At 35.4% G+C, this 23,829-nt stretch overlaps 1 protein-coding gene across 5 annotated transcripts in view; it reads left to right on the top strand.

Moving 5' to 3' along the window:
- The window catches only part of SLC25A21 (solute carrier family 25 member 21), a 918,698-nt gene that overhangs the window by 342,200 nt on the left and 552,669 nt on the right, over positions 1–23,829 (top strand). The window contains exon 2 of one of the 5 annotated variants that reach the window (XM_074213398.1): positions 9,643–9,842. The exons of the other annotated variants lie outside the window; for them this stretch is intronic. The gene's annotated coding sequence lies outside the window, so the exon portion shown is untranslated. The remainder of the gene's footprint in view (positions 1–9,642; positions 9,843–23,829) is intronic. 5 annotated transcript variants of the gene reach the window in all.

Genomic DNA, 23,829 nt, shown 5'->3' with positions numbered 1-23,829 from the left:
GTGGAGTCAATAGGGTGGCATGAAGGCAGCATTTCCCAGGAACTCCTTCCCCCCCAAATCTTCAAATGCCAACAAACTATGACTCTAGCCAGAATTTAGAGGGACGGAACCCACAGAAATACTGAGTGATACATTTTCCCAGTCCAAGATAACTTAGAACTTCTGCGGGAATTGTGTGATTCTCTAGGACTGAGGGTTGGAAAAATGCCATGGCTGCAATGCAACCCAGGCAAGTCCAGCCCAGAGATCATGGACAACAGTGTGAAGGGGAGGTTTGAGAACTCTGCTATACCAGAATGAGTGTGGAGTGAGGAGCACCTGCCACAGAATCTGCAGCAAGAATCTGGAGAAAGCAGCTTTCACCCCCAGAAATGTCAAGGGGGTCAGGGAAGATTGTAGAAATTTCTGTGGTAAGATTCTGCTGTTTTCCTACACTCAGATCCAGGTTGCAGTTTGGGCTTCCATACTAAATAGCCAAGCAGGATCCCTCCTTATAACTCCAAGGCAGAGGGAAGTGACTTGGTCATCTATATATCAAAGCACAGGCAAAAGAGCAGAAGCTCTTGGAGGAATAAAGGTCCCAGTGAGGTGTCCCCTCAAAAAATCCCCAAAGCCTTGGAAGTATTGTCTTGGGCTGTGGAAATAAGTAAACAACAGAAACAGAAGAATCTGACCATAGAAAATTACTTTAGTCCCATGGAAGTTCAAAACACATACACAGATGATGACAAAAATCACAGTTTCCATGTCTAAAACCTCCAAGAGAAATAGAAAATGAGCTCATACTATGGATGAGCTCAAGAAAACTTTGAAAAGCAATTAAGGGAGGTAGAAGAAAAATTGGGAAAAGAAATGAGAGCAATGCAGAAAAATCATGAAAACAAAATCAGCAGCTTGGTGAAAGAAATACAAAAATAAATACTGAAGAAACTAATATGTCAAAAATCAGTTTAGGTCTAATGGAAAAAGCAAAGCAAAAAAGCAAATGAGGAGAAAAATGCCTTAAAAAGCAGAATTGACCAGCTGGAAAAGGAGATAAAAAAGTTCTCTGAAGAAAATAACTCCTTCAAATGCAGAATGGAACTAAAGGAAGCTGATGACTTTGCAAGAAACCAGGAAGAAATAGAACTCTTCCAAAAAAAGCAAAACATTAGAAGAAAATGTGAAATATCTCATTGGAAAAACAATCAACCTTGAAAACAGATCCAGAAGATGTAATTTAAAAAAATTATTGGGCTATCTGAAAGGTACGATCAAGAAAAAAAGCCTAGACTTCATTTTTCAAGGAAAATACAGTAAAATTACCCTGAGATCCTAGAAGCAGAGAGTAAAATAGAAATTGAGGGAATTCTCTGATCACCTCCTGAAAGAGATCCCAGAAGAAAAACTTCCAGGTATATTATAGCCAAATTCCAAAACTTCCAAATCAAACAGAAAATTCTAAAAACTGCCAAAAACAAACAATTCAACTACTGAGGCTCCAGTCAGCATTCCAATGGATCTGACAGCATCTACATTAAGGGCTCATAGGGATTGGAATATGAGATTCCAGAAGGCAAAAGATCTTGGTTTATAACCAACAATCAACTACCCAGCAAAACTGAACATCCTCTTTTGGGGGAAACGATTGATTTTCAATGAAACAGGGGGACGTTTTTAAAGATTTTACTTATTTTGAGTTTTACATATTATCCCCTAATCTTACTTCCCTCCTCCACCCCCACAGAAGGCAGTCTGTTAGCATTTAAATTATTTCTATGTTATACATTGATCCAAATTGAATGTGAAGAGATAGAAATCATATCCTTAAGGAAGAAACATAAAGTATAAGAGATAGCAAGATCACACAATAAGATATCAGTTCTTTTTACTAAATTAAAGGTAATAGTCCTTGGTCTTTGTTCAAACTCCACAGTTCTTTCACTGGATACAGATGATATTTTCCATTGCAGAGAGCCCCCAATTGATCATGATGGTTACACTGATGCAATGAGTGAGTCCATCAAGGTTGATCATTGCCCCCATGTTGCTGTTAGGATGTACAGTGTTTTTCTGGTTCTGCTCATCTCACTCAGCATCAGTTCATTCAAATCCCTCCAGGCTTCCCTGAAATCCCATCCCTCCTGGTTTCTAATAGAGCAGTAGTGTTCCAGACATATACTAGAGTTTGCTAAGTCATTCCCCAATTGAAGAGCATTTACTTGATTTCCAATTCTTTGCCACCACAAACAGGGCTGCAATAAATATTTTTGTACAAGTGATGTTTTTACACTTTTGCATCATCTCTTCAGGGTATAGACACAGTAGTGGTATTGCTGGGTCAAAGGGAATGCACATTTTTGTTGCCCTTTGGGTATAGTTCCAAATTTCTCTCCAGAAAGGTTGGAAGGGTTCACAGCTCCACCAGTAATGTAATAGTGTCCCAGATTTCCCACATCCCTTCTGAAATTGATTATTGTCATTTCTGGTCATATTGTCCAGTCTGAGAGGTGTGGGGTAGTACCTCAGAGAAACTTTAATTTGCATTTATCTGATAAGTAATGATTTAGAGCAATTTTTCACATGACTGTGGATTGCTTTGATCTCCTCATCTGTAAATAGCCTTTGCATATCCTTTGACCATTTGTCAATTGGGGAATGGCTTTTTTTAAAATTGACTCAGTTCTCTGTATATTTTAGAAATGAGTCCATTGTCAGAAATATTAGTTGTGAAGATTGTTTCCCAATTTACTACATTTCTTTTGATCTTGGTTACAGTGGTTTTGTCTGTGCAAAAGCCTTTTAATGTAATTCGAAATCATCTAGCTTGTTAGTGATGTTCTCCATCTCTTCCTTAGTCATAAACTGCTTCCCTTTGCATAGCTCTGACAGGTAACCTGGTCCTTGATCTTCTACTTTGCTTATAGTATGGTTTTTTATATTGGATCCATTTTGATCTTATCTTGGTATAGGGTGTGAGGTATTGGTCTGATCCAAGTTTCTACCATACTAACTTCCAATTTTCCCAGCAACTTTTATTGAAGGGAGAGTTTTTATCCCAATAACTGGACTCTTTGGATGTATCAAACAGCAGATCACTATAATCGTTTCCTGCTATTGCACCTAGTCTATTCCACTGGTCCACCACTCTATTTCTTAGCCAATACCAGACAGTTTTGATGACTGATGATGTATAATACAATTTTAGAACAGGTAGGGCTAAACCATCGTCTTTTTTCATTAAATCCCTCTGTCTTCACCTATTTTCCCAGAGACTTTATGTAGAATTGGAACCCATTGTTCCTTAAATATTTCATTGAATTCCGTTGTGAATCTATCTGGCCCTGAAGATTTTTATTTATGGAGATCAAAAATGCTTTGTTGAATTTATTTCCTTTTTTTTTAAAAATTTTTACAAGGCAATGGAGTTAAGTGGCTTGCCCAAGGCCACGACAGCTAGGTAATTACTAAGTATCTGAGGCCGGATTTGAACTAAGGTCCTCCTGACTCCAGGGCTGATGCTCTATCCACTGTGCCACCTAGCAGCCCCATTTTATTTTTTTTTAAAAGATGCTATTTATTTTGAGTTTCACAATTTTTCTCCCATTCTTGCTTTACTCCCCCCTTCCCCCACAGAAGTCATTCTGTTAGTATTTACATTGTTTCCATGGTATACATTAATTTCAGTTGAATGTGATGAAAGAGAAATCATAACCTTAGGGAAGAAAAATAAAGTATGAGATAGCAAAATTACAAAATAAGTTAATGTTTTTTTCTAATGTGTAGGTAATAATCTTTGATCTTTGTTCAAAGTCCACAATTCGTTCACTGGATACGGAGGGTATTCTCCATTGCAGATGGTCCAAAATTGTCCCTTGTTGTTGAACTAATGAAATGAGCAAGTCTATCAGGTTGATCATCACCTCCTTGTTGCTGTTAGGGTGTAGAATGTTTTTCTGGTTCTGTTCATCTTGCTCAGCATCAGTTCATGCAAATCCTTCCAGGTTTCACTGAATTTCCATCCCACCTGGTTTCTAATAGAACAATAGTGTTCCATGACATACATATACCACAGTTTGTTAAGCCACTCCCCAATTGAAGGACATTCACTTAATTTCCAATTCTTTGCCACCATAAACAGGGCTGCTATGAATATGTTTGTACAAGTGATGTTTTTTACCCTTTTTTCATCATATCTTCAGGGCAGAGACCCAGTTTGGTTATTGCTGGGTCAAAGGGTATGCACATTTTTGTTGCCCTCTGGGCATAATTCCAAATTGCTCTCCAGAAAGGTTGGATGAGTTCAGAGCTCCACCAACAATGTATTAGTGTCCCAGATTTCCTGTATCCCATTGATTATTGTCCTTTCTGGTCATATTGACAAGTCTGAGAGGTGTGAGGTGGTACCTCATAGATGCTCTAATTTGAATTTCTCTAAAAAGTAATGATTTAGAGAAATTTTTCATCTGAATATGGATCACTTTTATTTCCTCATCTATAAATTGCCTTTGTATATCCTTTGACCATTTGTCAAGTGGGGAAATGGCTTTTTTTTTAAGATTTGACTGAGTTCTCTGTATATTTTATTTGTCAGAAATACTAGTTGCAAAAACTGTTTCCCAATTTATTATATTTCTTTTGATCTTGGTTACAGTAGTTTTGCCTGTAAAAAAGCCTTTTAATTTAATATGATCAAAATTATCTAGCTTGTTTTCAGTGTTCTCCATCTCTTCTTTGGTCATAAGCTGCTTCCCTTTACATAGAACTGACAGGTAAACTACTACTTAATCTTCTAGTTTGCTTATAATATTGTGTTTTTCATCCACATCCTAATGCATTTGGATATTTTCTTGGTATAGGGTGTGAGTTGTTGGTCTTATCTAAGTTTCCTCCATACTAACTTCCAATTTTCCCCACAGTTTTTTATCGAGGAGAGAGTTTTTATACTCAAAACTGGACTCTGTGTTTATCAAACAGCAGATTACTATAATCATTTCCTGCTATTGCACCTAGTCTGTTCCACTGATCCACCATTCTATTTCTTCTCCAATAACAGACAATTTTGATGACTGATGCTTTATAATATAATTTTAGATCTGGTAAGGCTAAGCCACCTTCTTTTGTATTTTTTTCATTGAATCCCTGGAAACTCGTGGCTTTTTATTTCTCCATATAAATTTACTTACTAGTTTTTCTGAATCATTAAAGTAATTTTTTGTAATTTTGATTGGTAGAGGACTAGACAAGTAGCTTAATTTTGCTAGAATTGTCATTTTAATTTTATTAGTTCAACCTACTCATTAACAGTTGATGATTGCCCAGTTATTTGCATATGATTTTATTTGTTTGAGAAGTGTTTTGTAATTGTTTTTGTGTCTGTCTTGGCAGGTAGGCTCTCAGGTATTTTATATTGTCTGAGGTTACTTTGAATTGGATTTCTCTTTCTAGCTCTTTCTGCTGTATCTTGCTTGTCATATAAAGAAATGTTGAGGATTTGTGAGAGTTTATTTTATATCCTACTACTTTGCTAAAGTGGCTATTTATTTCTAGTAGTTTTTAGGTGATTTTTGAGGATTCTCTAGGTATAACATCATGTCATCTGAAAAGAGGGAGAGTTTTATCTCTTCCTTCCCAATTCTAATTCCTTCATTTTTTTTTTATTCTCTTATTGCTGAGGCTAACTTTTCTAATACGATATTGAATAGTAGTGGTGATAATGGGCATCCTTGTTTCACTGCTGATCTTATTGGGAATGACTCTAGCCTATCCCCCTTGCATATAATCTTGTTGATAGTTTCAGATAGATACTGCTTATTACTCTAAGGAAACAACTTTTTATTCCTATATACTATTGTGTTTTTATTAGGAATGGGTGCTGTATTTTGTCAAAAGCTTTTTCAGCATCTATTGATATGTTCATATGACTTTTGATATGTATGTTATTGATATTATTAATTATACTAACAGTTTTCCTAATATTGAACCAACCCTTCAGTGCTGGAATAAATCCTTCTTGATCATAATGTATTATCCTAGTGATAACTTCTTGTATTCATTTTGCTAAGATTTTATTTAAGATTTTTCCCTCTATATTCATCAAGGAGATAGGTCTATAATCTTCCTTTTCTGTTTTAACTCTTCCTGTTTTAGGTATCAGCACCATATTGGTTTCATACAAAGAGTTGGGCAGAGTTACATCTTCCCTTACTTTTCCAAAGTGTTTCTATAGAATTGGAACCAATTATTCCTTAAATGTTTGACAGAATTCAATTGTTATTCCATCTGGCCTGGGAGATTTTTTTCTTAGGGAACTGAATAATGGCTTACGAAATTTCTTTTTCTGAGATATGGTTATTTAGGTTTTTAATTTCCTCTTCTTTTAATCTGGGCAAGTTATATTTTTGTAAATATTCATCCTTTTCAATTAGATTGTCAAATTTATTGGCATAAGTTGGACCATATAATCCTCAATTATTTCTTTAATTTCCTCCTCATTAGTGGTGAGTTCACCTTTTCCATTTCTTTCCTTCTTCCTTTTTTTAAATCATATTGACCAGAGATTTCTTTTTTCCCTTTATCCAAATTCCCTAGTGTTTTGTTTCTGAATCCCACCACCTTCAGTGTTTTTGCCTTCTTATATCAAGCCCCCTCCCCTTTCTTTCCCCTTTCCCTTTTCCCCCTTTTTCTCTTCCTTCTGTTGGTTCCCCTTTTTTCTCCCTCTCCCAATACCCCCTCCCCTTTTCCCCTTTTTATTGCTTGAAAGATAAGATTTTTAACTTAAATGAGTGTGTCTAGCTTAACTTTAAGCCAAGTCTGATGAGATGAAGATTCAGGTGGTTCTCATCTCCTCCCTTCTTTCCCTCAGTTACAATAGGTCTTTTGTACCCCTTGATGTAATGAGATTTACCCCATTCATTCTCCTACATCCTCCCATTTCCTTACTGTCCCCCTTTTTAAGGAGGTATTGTTTTTAAATCATTTTGAGTCACAGAAAATTTATGAGTGTCCATCACTTCTGGCTATGCATATTTTCTCTTATAGAGGTCCAATTCTCAATAGTTATGAGAAAATTTCTCCCCGTGGGTATATATCCAGTTTGATATTATTGGATAACAGTTTTTTTCTTTACTCTTTTTTTTTATCCTTTTTCATGTGTCTCTTGAACCTCTGGTTTGACGTCCAAATTTTCTATTTAGCTCTGGTATTATCCCTACTTTACAGATGAGAACACTGAGTCTTATAAATTTACCAAATTCATATAGATAACAATTGCCAGAACCAGCACTCAAGCAAATGAGATCCTCTGACTTCCAGCCTTCAATATTATGCAACCTATTTCAATGAAGGCATAAAATAACAATAATGTCTTTGTTTAGAGTTAGTGAACCATTAACTATTTAATTGCTTCCTCACTCCACCCCCCATCTATTGTGTAATTGTCTTTTACTATCAAATTGATGTAGGTTGAATTATTGGCTCATTGCTTTCCACCTAACCAAACCTTCTCATATCATTCTTTCACTAGATTTGAAATAGGTCAATTTGATTCACCTAACTAGGATATGGACACATTATTTGTAATACATACTTCAACCTCTCTCTATATTAATAAAACTCTTTATAAATGTGAACCATTAACCTTCATAATACATTTTCCTATGACCCTGTGAAGAATGTAGCAAATTGCTTCTTCCACTTTTGAATTTGGAAAGGAATAAATAACCTTTCTCTTCTCCTCTTTGGGACAGACATATACATGACAAGGGGAGATTATCAGAGTTGCTAGGGTAGTTCTGCCAGTCTTCATAAAATAGAAGAACTGGTTCTGACAATAAAATCACCACCTACAGGATCTCATTGTATACTTCCTGCTCTACTTATTTTATTGAGGTAGGTTTAGGTCTCTAGTGATTTTATTGGGTTTTTTTATTCATTATATTATAGGGAGACTGAGGTTACATTGTGTTCCTTGATTGTTCCTATTATTCCTTTTTAATTTTTTTTATTTTCTGTTCATTTATTCTTTACTTTTCAGGATCTGGATAGAACTATTACTTCATAATTTACAAGTCAGAAGAATTACATGTTTCAATTCTTATTCCTTATACAAACAGTTTAATGGGAAAAATATGCATTTTAAACATTAATTGCTAAAATTCTAAATTTATTCTGTTTAAGTTCACTATAGAGAAACCTTGGTTAATATGTGCCTTAAAATGTAACTCTTCTCACCCTTAATTTACAGTTTTAAATGCATCACCGTGATGTCAGATATTGGCAGGCAATTATAGGGAATAGAATATCATGACCAGAAAGTTTTACTAAATCTAAATTGAAAATAATCTATAAACTTTATTTGGGGGATACAATTAGATCTGGGTTTGCAAACTTTTGATATTTTCAAGAACATTTTAATTGTTCTTTTTCTTTTTTGTTTACTTATTTTATATTATTACAATAATCTTGTTGTGAGAGTAATCATAAACCCCCTTCAACCCAAAAGAGATGAGAAATCTCAAGAATAGTGGGAGGAAAAAAAAGTATAATTCAGTCTGTGTTCAGATTCCAATGGCTCTGTCTCTGGGATGAATTACCGTCCCCATCATCGCCACTAGAGAAATTGCTTCAATAATTTTCCAACAGTTGCTATCACTAACTGTATTTCCCTCCACTCTATTCCTCCACACTCTCATCTATTCCATTCTCTCTCTCTCTCCTTTCATCCTGTCCCTGTTCAGAAGCGTGTTGCATCTGAGTACCCTCTCCCACGATCTTCCCTCTCTTCTATCACCTACTCCCCTTTTTCCTCCCCCTGTCCACCTTATCCTGTCCCTTTCCTCTCATTAGGGTAAGATAGATTTCTATATCCTATTAAGTGTGTGTGCTATTTCCTCTCTGAGCCATTTCTGATGAGAATGAAGGCTCACTCATTTCCCCTTACCTTCCCCTGTTCCACTCTATTGTAAAAGTTTTTTTCTTGACTCTTTTATGAAATATCTTAGCTCCTTCTTCATCTCCTTTTTCTTCCTCCCAGTACTTTCCTTTATCATCCATTGACTCCATCTTGATACTATATTACACCATTATATTCAATTCCTTCCTGTGCCTTCTCTATATATGCACCTTCTAACTTCTCTTATGAAAGAGGAAGTTTATATGAGTTATCAGTATTTTCTGCCCATGTGGGAATACATGCAGTTCAACATCATTAAGTTCCTCATAATTAGTCCTTCTTGTCCACCCCCTCTATGGTTCACCTGAGTCCTGTTCTTGGAGATCAAATTTTCTTTTCAGCTCTGGTTGTTTCAATAGGAAAGTTAGAAAATTCCTTGTTTCATTGAAAATACTTCTTTTCCCCTGAAAGAGGATGTTCAGTTTTGCTGGGTAGTTGATTCTTGGTTGTAAACCAAGATCTTTTGACTTCTGGAATATCCTATTCCAAGCCCTAGGAGCCCTTAATGTAAATGCTACCAGATCCTGTGTAATCTTGACCATAGAGCCACAGTTGTTGAATTGTTTGTTTCTGGCAATTTTTCATATTTTCTCTTTGACTTGGGAGTTTGGGGGGTTGGATATAATATTCCTGGAAGTTTTTCTTTTGGGATCTCTTTCAAGAGGTGATCAGTGATTTCCCTCAATTTCTATTTTCTTCTCTGCTTCTAGGATCTCAGGACAATTTTGCTGTATTATTTCTTGAAAAAATGAAGCCTAGACCTAGCTGAGTGGCCTTAGGCAAGCCACTTAACTCCATTTGCCTTGCAAAAAAAAAAAGAAAGAAAAATGAAGCCTAGGTTCTTTTCCTGGCCATGACTTTCAAGTATTCCAATAATTTTTAAATTATCTCTTCTGGATTTGTTTTCAAGGTAAGTTGTTTTTCCAGTGAGATACTTCCCATTTTCTTCTAATTTTTTTGGGTATAGTTTTATTTCTTCCTGAATTCTTGCAAAGTCATCAGTTTCTTTTAGTTCCATTCTGCATTTGAAGGAGTTATTTTCTTCAGTGACTTTTTTATGTCATATTCCAGCTGGCCAATTCTGCTTTTTAAGGCATTCTCCTCATTTGCCTTTTGTGTTGCTTTTTACATTTTTACCTAAACTGGTTTTTAATATGTTATTGTCTTGCTGACTTGACTTGACTTCATGATTTGTCTGCATTGCTCTCCCAATTTTTCCTCTACCTCCCTTAATTGCTTTTCAAAGTCTTTTTTTAGGGGTTGGGTAGGTGGTGCAGTGAGTAGAGCACTGGCTTTGGAGTCAGGAGTACCTGGGTTCAAATCTGACCTCAGACACTTAATAATTACCTAGCCATGTGGCTTTGGGCAAGCCACTTAACCCCATTGCCTCAAAAAAATCTAAAAAAAAAATAAAATTTATAAAAAAGTCTTTTTTGAGTTCATCCATAGCCTGAGCTCATTTTCTATTTCTCTTGGTGGTTTTAGTTACAGAAGCTTTGTTTTTGTGATCTTCTGAGTATGTATTTTGATTCTGCATGGGACCAAAGTAATTTTCCATGGTCAGATACTTCTTTTTTCTGTTGTTCATTCATTTCCTAAGCCTATGACTGATTTACTGCACTTCCAAGGCTTTGGGGTTTTGGGGGGGGGGCAACCCACAGGTACCTTAATTCATCCAAGGTCTAATGAGAATCTCTGACTGCTCTTTTGCCTGGCTTTGTTATGTGGATGACCACAGGCCCTCCTTTCTGCCCTGGAACTGTTAGGAGGGTTCCTGCTCATGTATGGTGGTGGTGTTGTCAGGACCCAGACTGTGACCTGGATCTGAGTGTGAGCAAATAGTAGAGTCCTGCCCCAGGGAGAGCAGAGACACCTCTGTAGTCTCCCCTGTCCCCCTTACCATCTATGGGCTGAGAGCTCTGAATGTGCTGGGTGACTCTGCTGACTCTTGCAGCAGGTTCTCACTGCATGGCTGCTCTGAGGCTGAGTTCTCTTCCACACTCACTCTGGTGTGGCAGTTCTCTCACCACCCCTTCCAACTGTCCCCAATGATTCCTGGACCAAGAAGTCTGGAAACTGCCTCCTCTGCCATGGACCCAGTTGACTGGCCTGGCCATGCTGTGCTGTGGCTGCTGTTGTGCTGCAGCTTTTTCTAACACCCAGTCCTGGTGGAATAGACCTTCCTACAGAGGTTCTAAGTTGTCTTGGACTGGGAAATTGTATCACTCAGTCTTTCTGTGGGTTCTGCCCTTCTAACTTTTGACTAGAGTCATAATTTGATGACTTCTGGAGTTTTTTAGGGGATGAGTTTCTGGAAATTCCTGCCTTCACACTGCAATCATGGCTCTGTCCCAGCCTATTTTTCTATGGAATTAGGATCAATGTTAGATTAAGCATTGTAGGGCATAAGATCTGGAAATTATTTTTTGATATTTCTCCTTTAAAGATAAGGAAACGAAGATCCAGCAATTCAATCAACTATTTTAGTCCTTGGTAAATCAAGGACAAAGACAAAAAAAGAAACAAAACAATTCTTGCCTTCAGGGTATTTACTTTTCATTGAAAAAAATAATAGTTTACCTTTAAATATACATTACATATGTGTGCATATGCATATGCATATTTAGATATGCATAGACACACACACATTTGCAGTTATATGCACAACTGCAAACCTCTGAGTGAGCACAATTAGCTCAAAGTGGGGACGTGGAAGTACCAAGAAAGTTTTTGAATGACTGGATAACAGAGTACAGGAAAAGGAATAATGTATAGAACCTGAAAGTCCCTCTGGAGTCAAATTTTGAAAGACTTTTAATGTCAAACTGAGAAGTTTTTATATTATCCTATAGGCAATAAGGAGTTTTTTGAACTGGGGAGGGACATAATCATCACTGGATTTAGGCATATCACATTGCCAGTTTTGTGGTGGGTGGATGGATTGAGAACAAAGAGACCTGTGGCAGGAAAATCATTTAAGAGGGTATTGTGATAGACAAGAAGACAAAAGTAATCAAAATAGTTTAACTTTATTATTCCTTTTGAAACTTAGACTGTTTAAAATGTATTATTGAAGCAGTTTTGAAGAAATCTCTTTGTTCATATGTACAAGTCACAACTTCTGTATAACTAGTCACCTGAAATATGGAAATTTAAGTCAAGGACCAAGGGAGAGGTTCAGAAATGATTTTTTCCTCAAAAATGAAAATTAGAATTCAGATTTTGATTATGAACTGATGTCTTCTTTTTCTGCTATGCCAGGCTGAGATATTCATAATTTATGTTTCCACTCTTTCAATTTTGTCCCCTCCAACTATATATACATATATATGCATATATATATATTAAATCAATCTTCCAAATGTTATAACAATTCTATTAATAAGAGACTTTAAAATCATATTCTTAAACTAAGCATTTTTGTTAGTTTGAAATTTTAATTAAGTAGCCTGAGAAATTGTTTGAGTCCTGTTCTCTTTTTCTAAGACTTGAGAATTTATCCTGATATAACTTTCTGGTATTCTTTTGTAATTGATTTTATTTCTCCCCAATTACATGTTAAAACAATTTTAACACTTTTAAAAAGTTTTGAGTTCCAAATTCAATTTCTCCTTCTCTCCCTCCATCCCCTCAGCCCTTTTCAATACAGTAAGCAATCAAGTATAGATTATTCATATACAATCATTTAAAACATTTTCATATTAAACATTTTGTACATTTTGTACTCAAATAAAGGAAAAAGAAAGAAGTAACATGAAGAATAGCTTGCTTCAGTCTGTATTCAAACAATATCAGTTCTTTCTCTAGAGGTGGTTAGTATTCTTCATAGTGTGACCTTTAGGACAGATATGGATCATTGTGTTGCTGAGAATAATTAAGTCTTTCATAGTTCTTCATTATACAATATTATTGTTAATGTATGCAACTTTATCCTAGTTCTGTTCACTTCACTTTGCATCAGTTCATTTGTCTTTCCAGGTTTTTATTTTCTAGTATTCATAGAGAATATAAAGTAACTTCTACAAATCACGTTGGATCATGATAGTTATTGAATAACTCTTTACAATATATGTGGGATGAAAAAAAATTTGCTATGATTCTTAGAAGTAGTTTAAAAAAGTACCCCACCATGTCTTGGAATCTCATAGTGACAGAGGACATTGCTTTTCTCTTTATATCATAAATGGAAAATTAAACCTAGAACAGTTCATTCAAGTCCTCCAGAAAAAAAAAATTTTTCCAGGTATCTAAATCATGATATAAGAAGTTAATACAGTTAAGTTCCAGGATTACCATGAAGGTTCTCAAAATATGGTTTGTTATCCCCTGAAAGTCCCTAAAGTCCTTTCAGGGGGGTCCTTGACATCAAAATTTTTCTCATCATTATTTCTATATATTTATTTCTATATATATATAATATACCATAGTATACTGAGTCTTTATAGTCTTTTGTAAATATGATAATATCTAATTAATTCACTCTTTTTTCCTCAATTGAAATTTTATTTTATTTTTCCAATTGTATGTTATGAAAGTTTTTCAACATTCAACATTCATCCATATTAATATGCATATTTTAAGTTACAAAATTTCCTTCTGATGCAGGGAAAAGATGTAGAGAATTATGAATGTAGCAGAAACAAAGCCTATAATCTTAAATGTTGTTAAATCTTGTTAAGGGGGCGGCTAGGTGGCTTAGTGGATAAAGCACTGGCCTTGGAGTCAGGAGTACCTGGGTTCAAATCTGGTCTCAGACACTTAATAATTACCTAGCTGTGTGGCCTTGGGCAAGCCGCTTAACCTCATTTGCCTTGCGAAATTCTAAAAAACAAAAATCTTGTTAAGAGTGGAGGTTTCCTGATCTTGAGATGTAAATTGACTACCAATGTTTCATTGTTTAATATAAAATTTGTATCCTGATCTCAGTCTTCAACCCTCTAATTCAGGTTGTACCTCCATTCAAGGCCAGACACCTCTGCTTTCTGGTCCAGTCAAGTCTGCTTGACTATTCTTTTATGTCTGTTTCTCTCTTTACTTATCACTTTCCTTTGTGTTGTAACTTGTTTTAGTAAATCTCTATTTTCTTTCCACACTCACATTTCCGGGTCTCAACTGTGATTTATCACAGGTGATAATCAAGGACAAGCAGCAACACTTCTTTCTACCTTCCCTTCCCACCCACTTCCCCTCAGCAGTAAACAGTGATGAATATTATTGTATATGCATATTTGTATTTAACATATTTAATAACTAGACTTTTTATGTATGAGGAACTAGGATTAAGGGATAAGAAAGTAAATGTGAGATAGGAAAGAAAAACATAAGATGCCATTTTAAAACATGAATGTAGTATGCATAAGGTTTTTATTTTGTTTTATTTTGGTTTGGTTTGCTTTTCTTCCTCTGGACATGGATAGCATTGTCCATAGCAGGTCTTTTAGTGTTGTCATAACTCTGAACTTCTGAGAGCTGCTGCATCCATCAAGGTTGATTCACAATGTTGTTGCTAATGTGTACACTGTTCTCTTGCTTCTTCTCTCTTTGCTCAGCGTCAGTTCCTGTAATTCCTTCCATGCTTCCCTAGAGTCCAACCATTTATGGTTTCTTATAGAACAATAGTTCTCCATTACATTCATACACCATAACTTGATCAACCATTTCCCAATTAATGGATATCCTCTCAACTTCCAATTCTTTGCCACTTAAAAAAGAGCTGCCATGACCATTCTAGAACATGTGACAGTGTTCCCATTTATTATTTCTTCTAGATATGGATCTAGTATTGTTTTTGCTGTATCAAAGATCATGATCAATTTTATTGCTCTTTGGGCATAGATCCATTTTTCTCTTTCCTGAATGGTTGAATTAATTCACAATTCCAACAACAATTATTATCCCAATTAATATCCCAAATCCCCCCCTCAATATCTCCAAAACTGGTAGTGTTCCCTTTGAGACTCTTTAGTTAATTAAATCAGAAATTACTTTATTTTACTAGATACTTAGAGGTTTGTAGTACCAGAGGGACAGAGGAGGGGAACCTACTTCGAAGGATTGGACATAAAGAAATTAGGAAGTGAACTTCTCTTAATTCATACTTTAGATAATGAGAGTTTAATGCCTTGGTTGGGGAGCTAAAGCAGGGAATAGTAGGAGAGAGTATGTTTAGGGGAGCTTAAATGATTTGGATTTGCATGATTCTTTAACTCATGAGGATTATGTGTCGATAGCAGGAACTTGAAAACAGGGTAGGATATTATAATTTGATATGATTCATGACTTATGAGAAATGTATTTCTTATGAGACACAAGAAGTAAAGGTATTTAGTGACTATGAGGCAATGCTACTTATCAAGCAATCAAGCTATCAATTTTTGCTTATGCTTTGATTGACAGTGCTTTTACCTTATCAAGTAATCAATCAATCAAACTTTGATTAGTGGCACTTTGATAAAACTTTGATAGTACTTCTAAAAGGTCAGATAAAAGGAGTTTAATTTGATAAAAAGGGATGTAAGTACAAGACAGAATTAAATCAATAAATACATAAAAGGAAGAAGGCTAAGCATTAGTGGATAAATAATCCCAGGTGAAGAGGCAAAAAGATCTGTTTATAGTAGAGATAAAAAAGGGAAGGGGTGAACACTGAATAAATCCTATTCAATAGATTTGGCCCAGAAAGGGAATAAGATACATTCTCAATTTAAAAATCTATCCTATTCTACAGGGAAGTGGGAGGAGGGGGAGGGAGAAGGAAAAGAAAAGGACAGAAGGGGCAGATAAAAGGGAAGGTGAAGGTATAAGTGAAAATAAACTGAAAGTTAAAATTTAGCCAATCTGATAGGTTTGAGTTGATACCTCATACTTGTTTTAAGTTATATTTCTCTACTCAATAATGATTTCCTGTATTTTTTCATATGATTATGTATAACTCTGATTTCTTCATTTGAAAATTGTTTTGACCATTTATCGATTGGGGAATGATATGTAACATTATAAACTTGATGCAATTCTCTATTTTAGAAATGAGACCTTTATCAGAACCCCAGCTAAGAAATTTTTTTTCACAGCTTTTCTCTTTTCCTTCTAATCTTGGCAGCATTGATTTTATTTGGACAAAACCTTTTTAATTTAATATAGTCAAAATCATCCATTTTGAAAATCACAATATATTCTATTTCTTGTTTGGTCAAAAATTTTTCCCTTTTCCATAGATCTGACACAATATTACTTGATCTGTTAATTTATCTATGGTATCACCCTTTATGTCTAAATCCTATATTCATTTTGACCATATTTTGGTATAGGGTGTGAGATGGGGGTCTATGCCTAGCTTTATATTTTATTTTATTTTCAGGTTTCCCTACAATTTTTGTCAAATAGTGTTCTTATCCAAGAATGTAATGTCTCTGGTATTGCCAAACAGTAGAATGCTGTTGCCATATACTACTGCTTTTTTTTGAACCTATCCTAATCCACTGATACATTACTCTATTTCTTAACCAGTAACATTCAGTTTTGATGACTGTTGCTTTATCACTGCTGTTTTAGATCTGGTAGAGGTAGACTTTCCTTTACCAGTTTTTTCATCAGTTCCCTTGATATTCTTGACCTTTTGTTGCTCCATATAAATTTTGCTACTAATTTTTCTAGTTCAGTAAAATAATTATTTGGTAGTTTGATTAGTTTGGCATGGAATACATATTTTAAATTGGAAGAATTGTGATTTTTATTATTTTAGTGCTACCTAACCATGAGCAATTGACATTATTTCAATTGTTTAGAACTGACTTTATTTGTGCAAAAAGTGCTTTGTAATTATGTTCATACAGCTACATGGTTTACCTTGAAAGATAGATTCCCAAATTTTTAATGTTGTCTGCAGTTATTTTAAATGAAATTTCTCTTTCTATCTCTTATTCTTGGGCTTTGTTGTCCATATAAAGAAATGTTGATGATTTATGTGGCTTTATTTTCTGTCCTACTACTTTGCTGAATTTGTTGTTTCAAGTAGTTTTTTAGATAATTTTCTCAGGTTCTCTAAGTATACCATCATTGTTATCTGCAAAGAGTGAAAGCTTCACTTCTTCATTGCTAATTCTAATTCCTTCATTTTCTTTTTATGTTCCTTACTGTTAAAGCTAACATTTCTAATACTATAATTGAATAGTATTGGTGATATGGGCATCCTTGCCCTGATCTTATTGGAAATACACATAGTTTATCCCATTGTATATAATATTTGTTTTTTGACAGTTTTATTTATTTTTATTTTTGTGCAAATTGTGTTTTTTAATACATTACTAAAATATTCTTGTTTAAGAGTAATCATAATACCACCTCTCCCCACAAAAATATAGACCCTCATAAGAAATAAAGTAAAGGAAAGAAAAAAAAATTTGCTTCTGTCTGTGTTCCAACACCACCAAGTCTGTTTCAGGTGGATCACATTCTTTATGATAAGTCCATTGCAAAAGCTACTTCCACGGTTTTCTACTGTTGTCATTGCTGATTGCAACTTCCTCCATTCATACCTCTCCACTACCATAATACTATATTTTTGCTCTGTCCCTCTTCTAAAATGTGCTGTAGGGTAGCTGATTGGTGTGGCACTGGCCCTGGGGCCAAGAGGCCTCAAGCCCACATACCACTCCTAAGACACAGCAACCACCTAGCCCCATGGTCCTGGACAGGCCACCCAATCCCAGCCCCTTGCAAGAAATAAAAAAGAAAATGTGTTATATCTGACCACTCTCCCCCATGATGCACCCTCTCCTTCATCACTTACATCCCCCTTCCCCCGTCCCCCCTCTCTCCTTTTTACTCTAGATGTCTGTACCCCATTGAGTGTATATGCTGTTTCCTCTCCGAGCCACTCCTGATAAGAGCAAAGGTTCCCTCATTCCCCCTCGTCTAGCCCCTTCCATACCATTTCAATAGCTCATTACAATAAAAAAATCTTATTATACAAAATATCTTAACTTATTCCACCTCTCTTTTCTCTTCCTCTCACTACATTTCTCTTTTAGCCATTGATTCCATTTTTACAATATATTATGTCTTCAAATTCAGCTCATTCCTGTGCTTCATCTATAAAAGCTCCTTCTACCTGTTCTATTAAATGAGAAGTTTTATATGTATATTATCAGTATCATTTTTCTATGCAGGAATACATGCAGTTCATCATCATTAAGTCCCTCATATTTTACCCTTCTTCACTATTCTCTATGCTTCACCTGAGTCCTGTATTTGAAGGTCAAACTTTCTGTTCAACTCTGGTTGTTACAACAAGGAACAATTGAAATTCCCCTGGTTCATTGAAAGTCCATCTTTTCCCCTGCAAAAGGATGTTCAGTTTTGCTGGGTAGTTGATTCTCAGTTGCATTCCAAGGTGTTTTGCCTTCCGGAATATTATATTCTAAGCCCTAGAAGCCCTTAATGTAGTTGCTACTTAGTCCTGTGTGATTCTGACTGCAGCTTCATGATATTTGAATTATGCTCTTCTGGCTGCTTGTAATATTTTCTCTTTGACTTGGGAATTCTGGAACTTGGATATAATATTCCTGGGTGGGTTTTTTTGGATCTCTTTCTGGGGGAGCTAGGTGGATTCTCTCAATTTCTATTTTGCCCTCTGCTTCTTGAATATTTGGGCAATTTTCCTGTAGGAATTCTTTAAAAATGAGGTCAAGGCTCTTTTCCTGATCATGACTTTCAGGAATCCAAATAGTTTTTAAATTATCTTTTCTGAATTTGTTTTTCAGATCAGTTGTTTTTCAATGAGATGTTTCACATTTTCTTCTAATCTTTCATTCTTTTAGTGTTGAAGTATTGTATCTTGACTTCTTGTAAAGTCATCAGATTCCTTTAGCTCCATTCTACATCTGAAGGATTTGTTTTCCTCAGAGACCTTTGTTATCTCTTTTTCCATCTGGCCAATTCTGCTTTTTAAAGCATTCTTCTCCTCATTAACTTTTTGAACTATTTCATCCATTTCACCTAACCTGGTTTTAAATATGTTATTTTCTTCAGCATTTTTTTATCTCCTTGACTAAGTTGCTGACTTGTTTTTCATGTTTTCTTGCATCTCTCTCACTTCTTTTCCCAATTTTTCTTCTATCTCCCTTACTTGATTTTCAAAATCTTTTTTGAGCTCTGTCATAGCCTGAGCCCAATTTCCATTTTTCTTGGATTCTAGAGATGCTTGTACTTCCTCATCTTCACATTGAGTATTTTGATCCTTCTTGAGATCATAGACAATGTATTTCTCAATGGTGTTCCTCTTTTTACTCTGTTTACTGAGTTCTTCAGCCTGTACCAAGTTTTGGGATGCTTCCTGAGCTTTTAGGTATTATTGAGACACCTCCTCACAGTGTGTGAAGCTCTGACTTCCCTCCTGGTCTGTGAATGATGACAAGCACACCCTTCTGCCATGGGACTGAGGTGGGGGGAAGGTCCCTGTTCTGTGATCAGTTTCTGAATGTGGTCAGAGCCCCAGAGTTCTGTTCCAGGTACAGAGGATGGATCTCTGAAATCTCTCTCCACTCCCATACATTTGGTGGGCTGAGCACTCAAGGCTCAGTTGCCTGGGAGCTCCTGCTTACTGGCTCCATGCCAGCTTCTGTTTCCTGGATCTGGGCTGCTGAGCTGACTGTTGCAACTGCCCTGAGGGCCTGGGCTTTATGTGCTTGCTCTGGCAGAGGTCCCCTCCGCGGATTTGTGCCCAGTGCTCCCTGTAGTGTAGGTCAGGAAATTGCCACCAATGCTGTGAGCCATGGCTCCAGGTGCCCTGAGGCTGCCTCCAGGAACCTGAAGGTTCTTCACTCTGCTGGGCCATCCCTCTAACCCCATGGAGCAGAGCCTTTCCATTATTTTCCAGGTTGCCTTGGTCTGGAGAATTGCCTTAGTGTATCTTTCTATGGGTTCTGTCTCTCGAAAATTTAGTTAGAGTCATAATTTTAAGATTTTTGAAATATTTTGGAGAGAACACCTAGGAGAGGCTCTTCTCCTGTTGCCATCTTGGCTCCACCCCCCTGTATATAATATTTGTTGATGGTTTTAGATAGAAACTGCTTATTTTAAAGAAAACTGTTTATTTCTATACTCTCCTTTTTTTTTATAGGAATAGATGCTGTATTTTTGTCTAAACCTTTTTCTTCATCAATTGAGATAATCATATGATTCCTGTTGGTTTTGTTATTATTGTGTTTAATCATGTTAAGTACAGGGGTGGCTAGGTGGTGCAGTGGATAGAGCACCGGCCCTGGAGTGAGGAGTACCTGAATTCTAATCTGGCCTCAGACACTCAATTACCTAGCTGTGTAGCCTTGGGCAACCCACTTAATCCCATTTGCCTTGCAAAAACCTAAAAAAATCATGCTGAGTATTTTCCTAATATTGAAGCATCCCTGTCTACCTGATATAAATCCTACCTGATCATGGTGTATTATTCTAGTAGCAACTTGTTGTCATCTCTCTGCAACAATTTAAGATTTTTGCGTCAACGTCTATTAGGGAGATTAGATATAATTTTCTTTGTCTGATTTGACTCTTCTTGATTATTATCAGCACCATATTGATGTCATAAAAGGAATTTGGCAGAACTTCATCTTCTATTGTTTTATATACTTTATGTAGAATTGGAACTAATTGTTCCTTAAATGCTTGGTAGAATTCACTTTTAGATCCATTTGGACCTGGAGACTTTCTCTTAGGAAGTTTATTGATAGTTCAATTTCTTTTCCTTAAATGGGTTATTTATGTTTTTTAATTCCTCTTCTGTTAATCTAGGCAGCTTGTATTTTTATAAATATTCATTCATTTCATTTAGTTGTCAAATTTTGGGGCTTACAGTTGGACAAAATAACTATAAATTATCTGTTTCATTTCCTCTTTATTGGTGGTGAGTTCACCCTTTTTCATTTTTGATATTGGTAATTTGGTATTCTTCTTTCTATTTTTAAAATCAGATTAACCCAAAGGTTTATCTAGTTAGTTGGTATATTTCATTAAGCCAACTATTAGTTTCATTTATAAGGTCAATGGTTTAATTGCTTTCAGTTTTATTAATCTCTCCCTTGATTTTCAGAATTTCTAATTTAGTATTTAATTGGGGATCTTTAAGTTAGTTTTTCTAACTTTTTTAGTTGCATACCTAATTCATTGATTTCTTCTTTCTCTATTTTATTCATATATGCATTTAGAGATATAAAATTTTCCCTAAAAACTGCTTTGACTGTATCCCATAAATTTTGGAATTATGTCTTATTGTTATCATATACTTGGATGAAATGATTGATTATTTCCATGATTTGTTGTTCAATCTATTCTTTAAAATTAAGTTATTTAGTTTATAATTTATTTTGATTTATACTTCCAAGTCCTCTTATTACATGCAATTTTTATTGCATCATGATCTGAAAAGCATGTACTTATTATTTCTGCCCTTCTACATTTGATAGTAATATTATTAATGCCCTAAGTCAATTTTGGTATAGGTGCCTTGTACTGTAGAGAAAAGGTAAATTGTTTTTCTTATCACCATTGTTTTCTCCAGAATTCTTTCATACCCAAGTTTTTCTAAGATTTTATTCACCTTCTAAGTTCCTTTTTATTTATTTTGTGTTTAGATTTACCTAGTTCTGAAAGAGGGAGGTTGAGTTCCACCATTATTAATGTTTTTCTGTCTCCTTTTAATTCATTCAGCTTCTGCTCTAAGAATTTGGATGCTATATCACTAGATGCCTATATGTTTAATAATAATATAACTTCATTTCCTTTTAAGATGATATAGTTTCCTTCCTTTTTAATGAGATCTATTTTTGTTTTTGCTTTGTCTGAGATCAGGATCACCTCCCCTGATTTCCTTACTTTGACTGAAGCATAATATATTTTGTGCCAGACTTTTATCTTTACCCTGTGTGTAACTTTCTGCTTTAAATATGTTTCTTATAAACAATGTTTTAGGGTTCTGTTTTTTAATCCATTTTGCTATCCACCCCCTTTTTGTGGAGAATTTATCCCATTCACATTTACAGTTAAGATAACTAATTCTAGGGGTGACTAGGTGGTGCAGTAGATAGAGCACTGACCTTGGAGTCAGGAGTACCTGGGTTCAAATCTGACCTCAGACACTTAATAATTTCCTAGCCGTGTGGCCTTGGGCAAGCCACTTAACCCCATTGCCTTGAAAAATCTAAAAAAAAAAAGATAACTAACTCTGTATTTCCTTTCATGTTGTCTTTTCCCATTTATACTTTTTTTCTTTTCTTTCCTCGTCTTCTTCCTCACCAATGTGTTACTCCCTTTTCCCCTTAACTTTTCTTTTAAATTTTAACTTTCAGTTTATTTTCACTTATACCTTCACCTTCCCTTTTATCTTTCCCTTCTTTCCTTTTCTTTTCTTTTCCTTCTCCCTTCCCCACCTCCTCCCACTTCCCTGTGGAGTAAGATAGATTTTTAAATTGAAAATGTATCTTTTTTCCTTTCTGGGCCAAATCTATTGAATAGGATTTACTCTGTGTTCACCCCTTCTCTTTTCCCCCTCTACTATAAATTGGTCTTTGTGCCTCTTCACCTGGGATTATTTATCCACTAATGCTTAGCCTTCTTCTTTTTATGTATTTATTGTTTTAACTCTGTCTTGTATTTACATCCCTTTTTATCAAATTAAACTCCTTTTATTTGACATTATAGAAGTACTATCAAAGTTTTATCAATCAAAGTATCACTGATCAAAGTTTGATTGATTGCTTGATAAGGTAAAAGTACTGTCAAAGTACAAGCAAAGATTGCTTGATTGATTGCTTGTTAAGTAGCATTGCCTCATAGTTACTAAGTACCTTCCCTGCTTGTGTCTCATTACAAGTGTTAACTTCCCTTGTTGGGTGGTATACAATTTAATTTTCTTGACTAACATTTATTTTTTCCTTCTGTTTACCTTTTTATGCATATCTTTCTCATGAGTCATGAATCATATCAAATTATAATCACTTTACACCTTAGCCTGTTTTCAAGTGCCCTCCATTGACACACAATCCTCTTGAACCAAAAAAAATTTGAAACCCCACTCCCAAGCATATTCTCTCTCACTATTCCCCCTTTAGTTCCCCAACCAAAGTACTTAAACTCTCATTATCTAAAGTATGGATTAAGAGAAGATCACTTCCCAATTTATTTATGTTCAGTCTTTCTAAGTAGGTTCCCATCCACTTGTCCCTTTAGTACTTCAAACCTCTAAGTATCTAGTAAAATAAAGTAATTTATGTTTAAATTAACTAAAGAGTTTCTAAGTACTCTAAGCACTGGGACACTCTGAAGAACTTTACAATTGAGTGTAAGGTATGGGAGACACTGGCTCAGGACTACCCAGTGTAGGATGCCCTCAATCAGAGAAAATACTGAGCTCTATGAGCAAGATAGAATTGAAATAGGTAAAAGGAAATGTGAGACACATAAGTTTAACATAAGTACCCCAGCTTATCAGCTGGACGATTTGTCTCTAACAGAGTGATGTCATTTTGATCTTCAATGGAAGAATAAGAACCAACCATGCCCATGTCCTTTAAATTCAGTCTCTTCAACTATATTCAACTCTTTAACCATCCCAAAAGAAATACAGTTCTCAAGAGTTACAAGTGTTAACTTCCCTTGTTGGGTTGTATACAATTTAATTTTCTTGACTAGCATTTATTTTTTCCTTCTACCTTTTTATGCATCTCTTTAGTCTTGTATTTTTAGATTGAATTCTCTATTAAGTTCTAGTCATTTTTAATCAGGAAATTTTCTAAGTTCTCCATTTTTTTTTAACATCCACCTTTCCTCTGACAGAATATGCTTACTTTTGCAGGGTAGTAAATTCTTGGCTGTGATCCAAGGTCCTTTGTCCTCTGAAATAAGAT

The sequence above is a fragment of the Macrotis lagotis genome, chromosome 1 (genome assembly GCF_037893015.1).
Source record: "Macrotis lagotis isolate mMagLag1 chromosome 1, bilby.v1.9.chrom.fasta, whole genome shotgun sequence".
Lineage (NCBI taxonomy): Eukaryota > Metazoa > Chordata > Mammalia > Peramelemorphia > Peramelidae > Macrotis > Macrotis lagotis.
The sequence above is the reverse complement of the archived record's forward strand: the minus strand, read 5'-3'. Positions and strand labels throughout refer to the sequence as shown.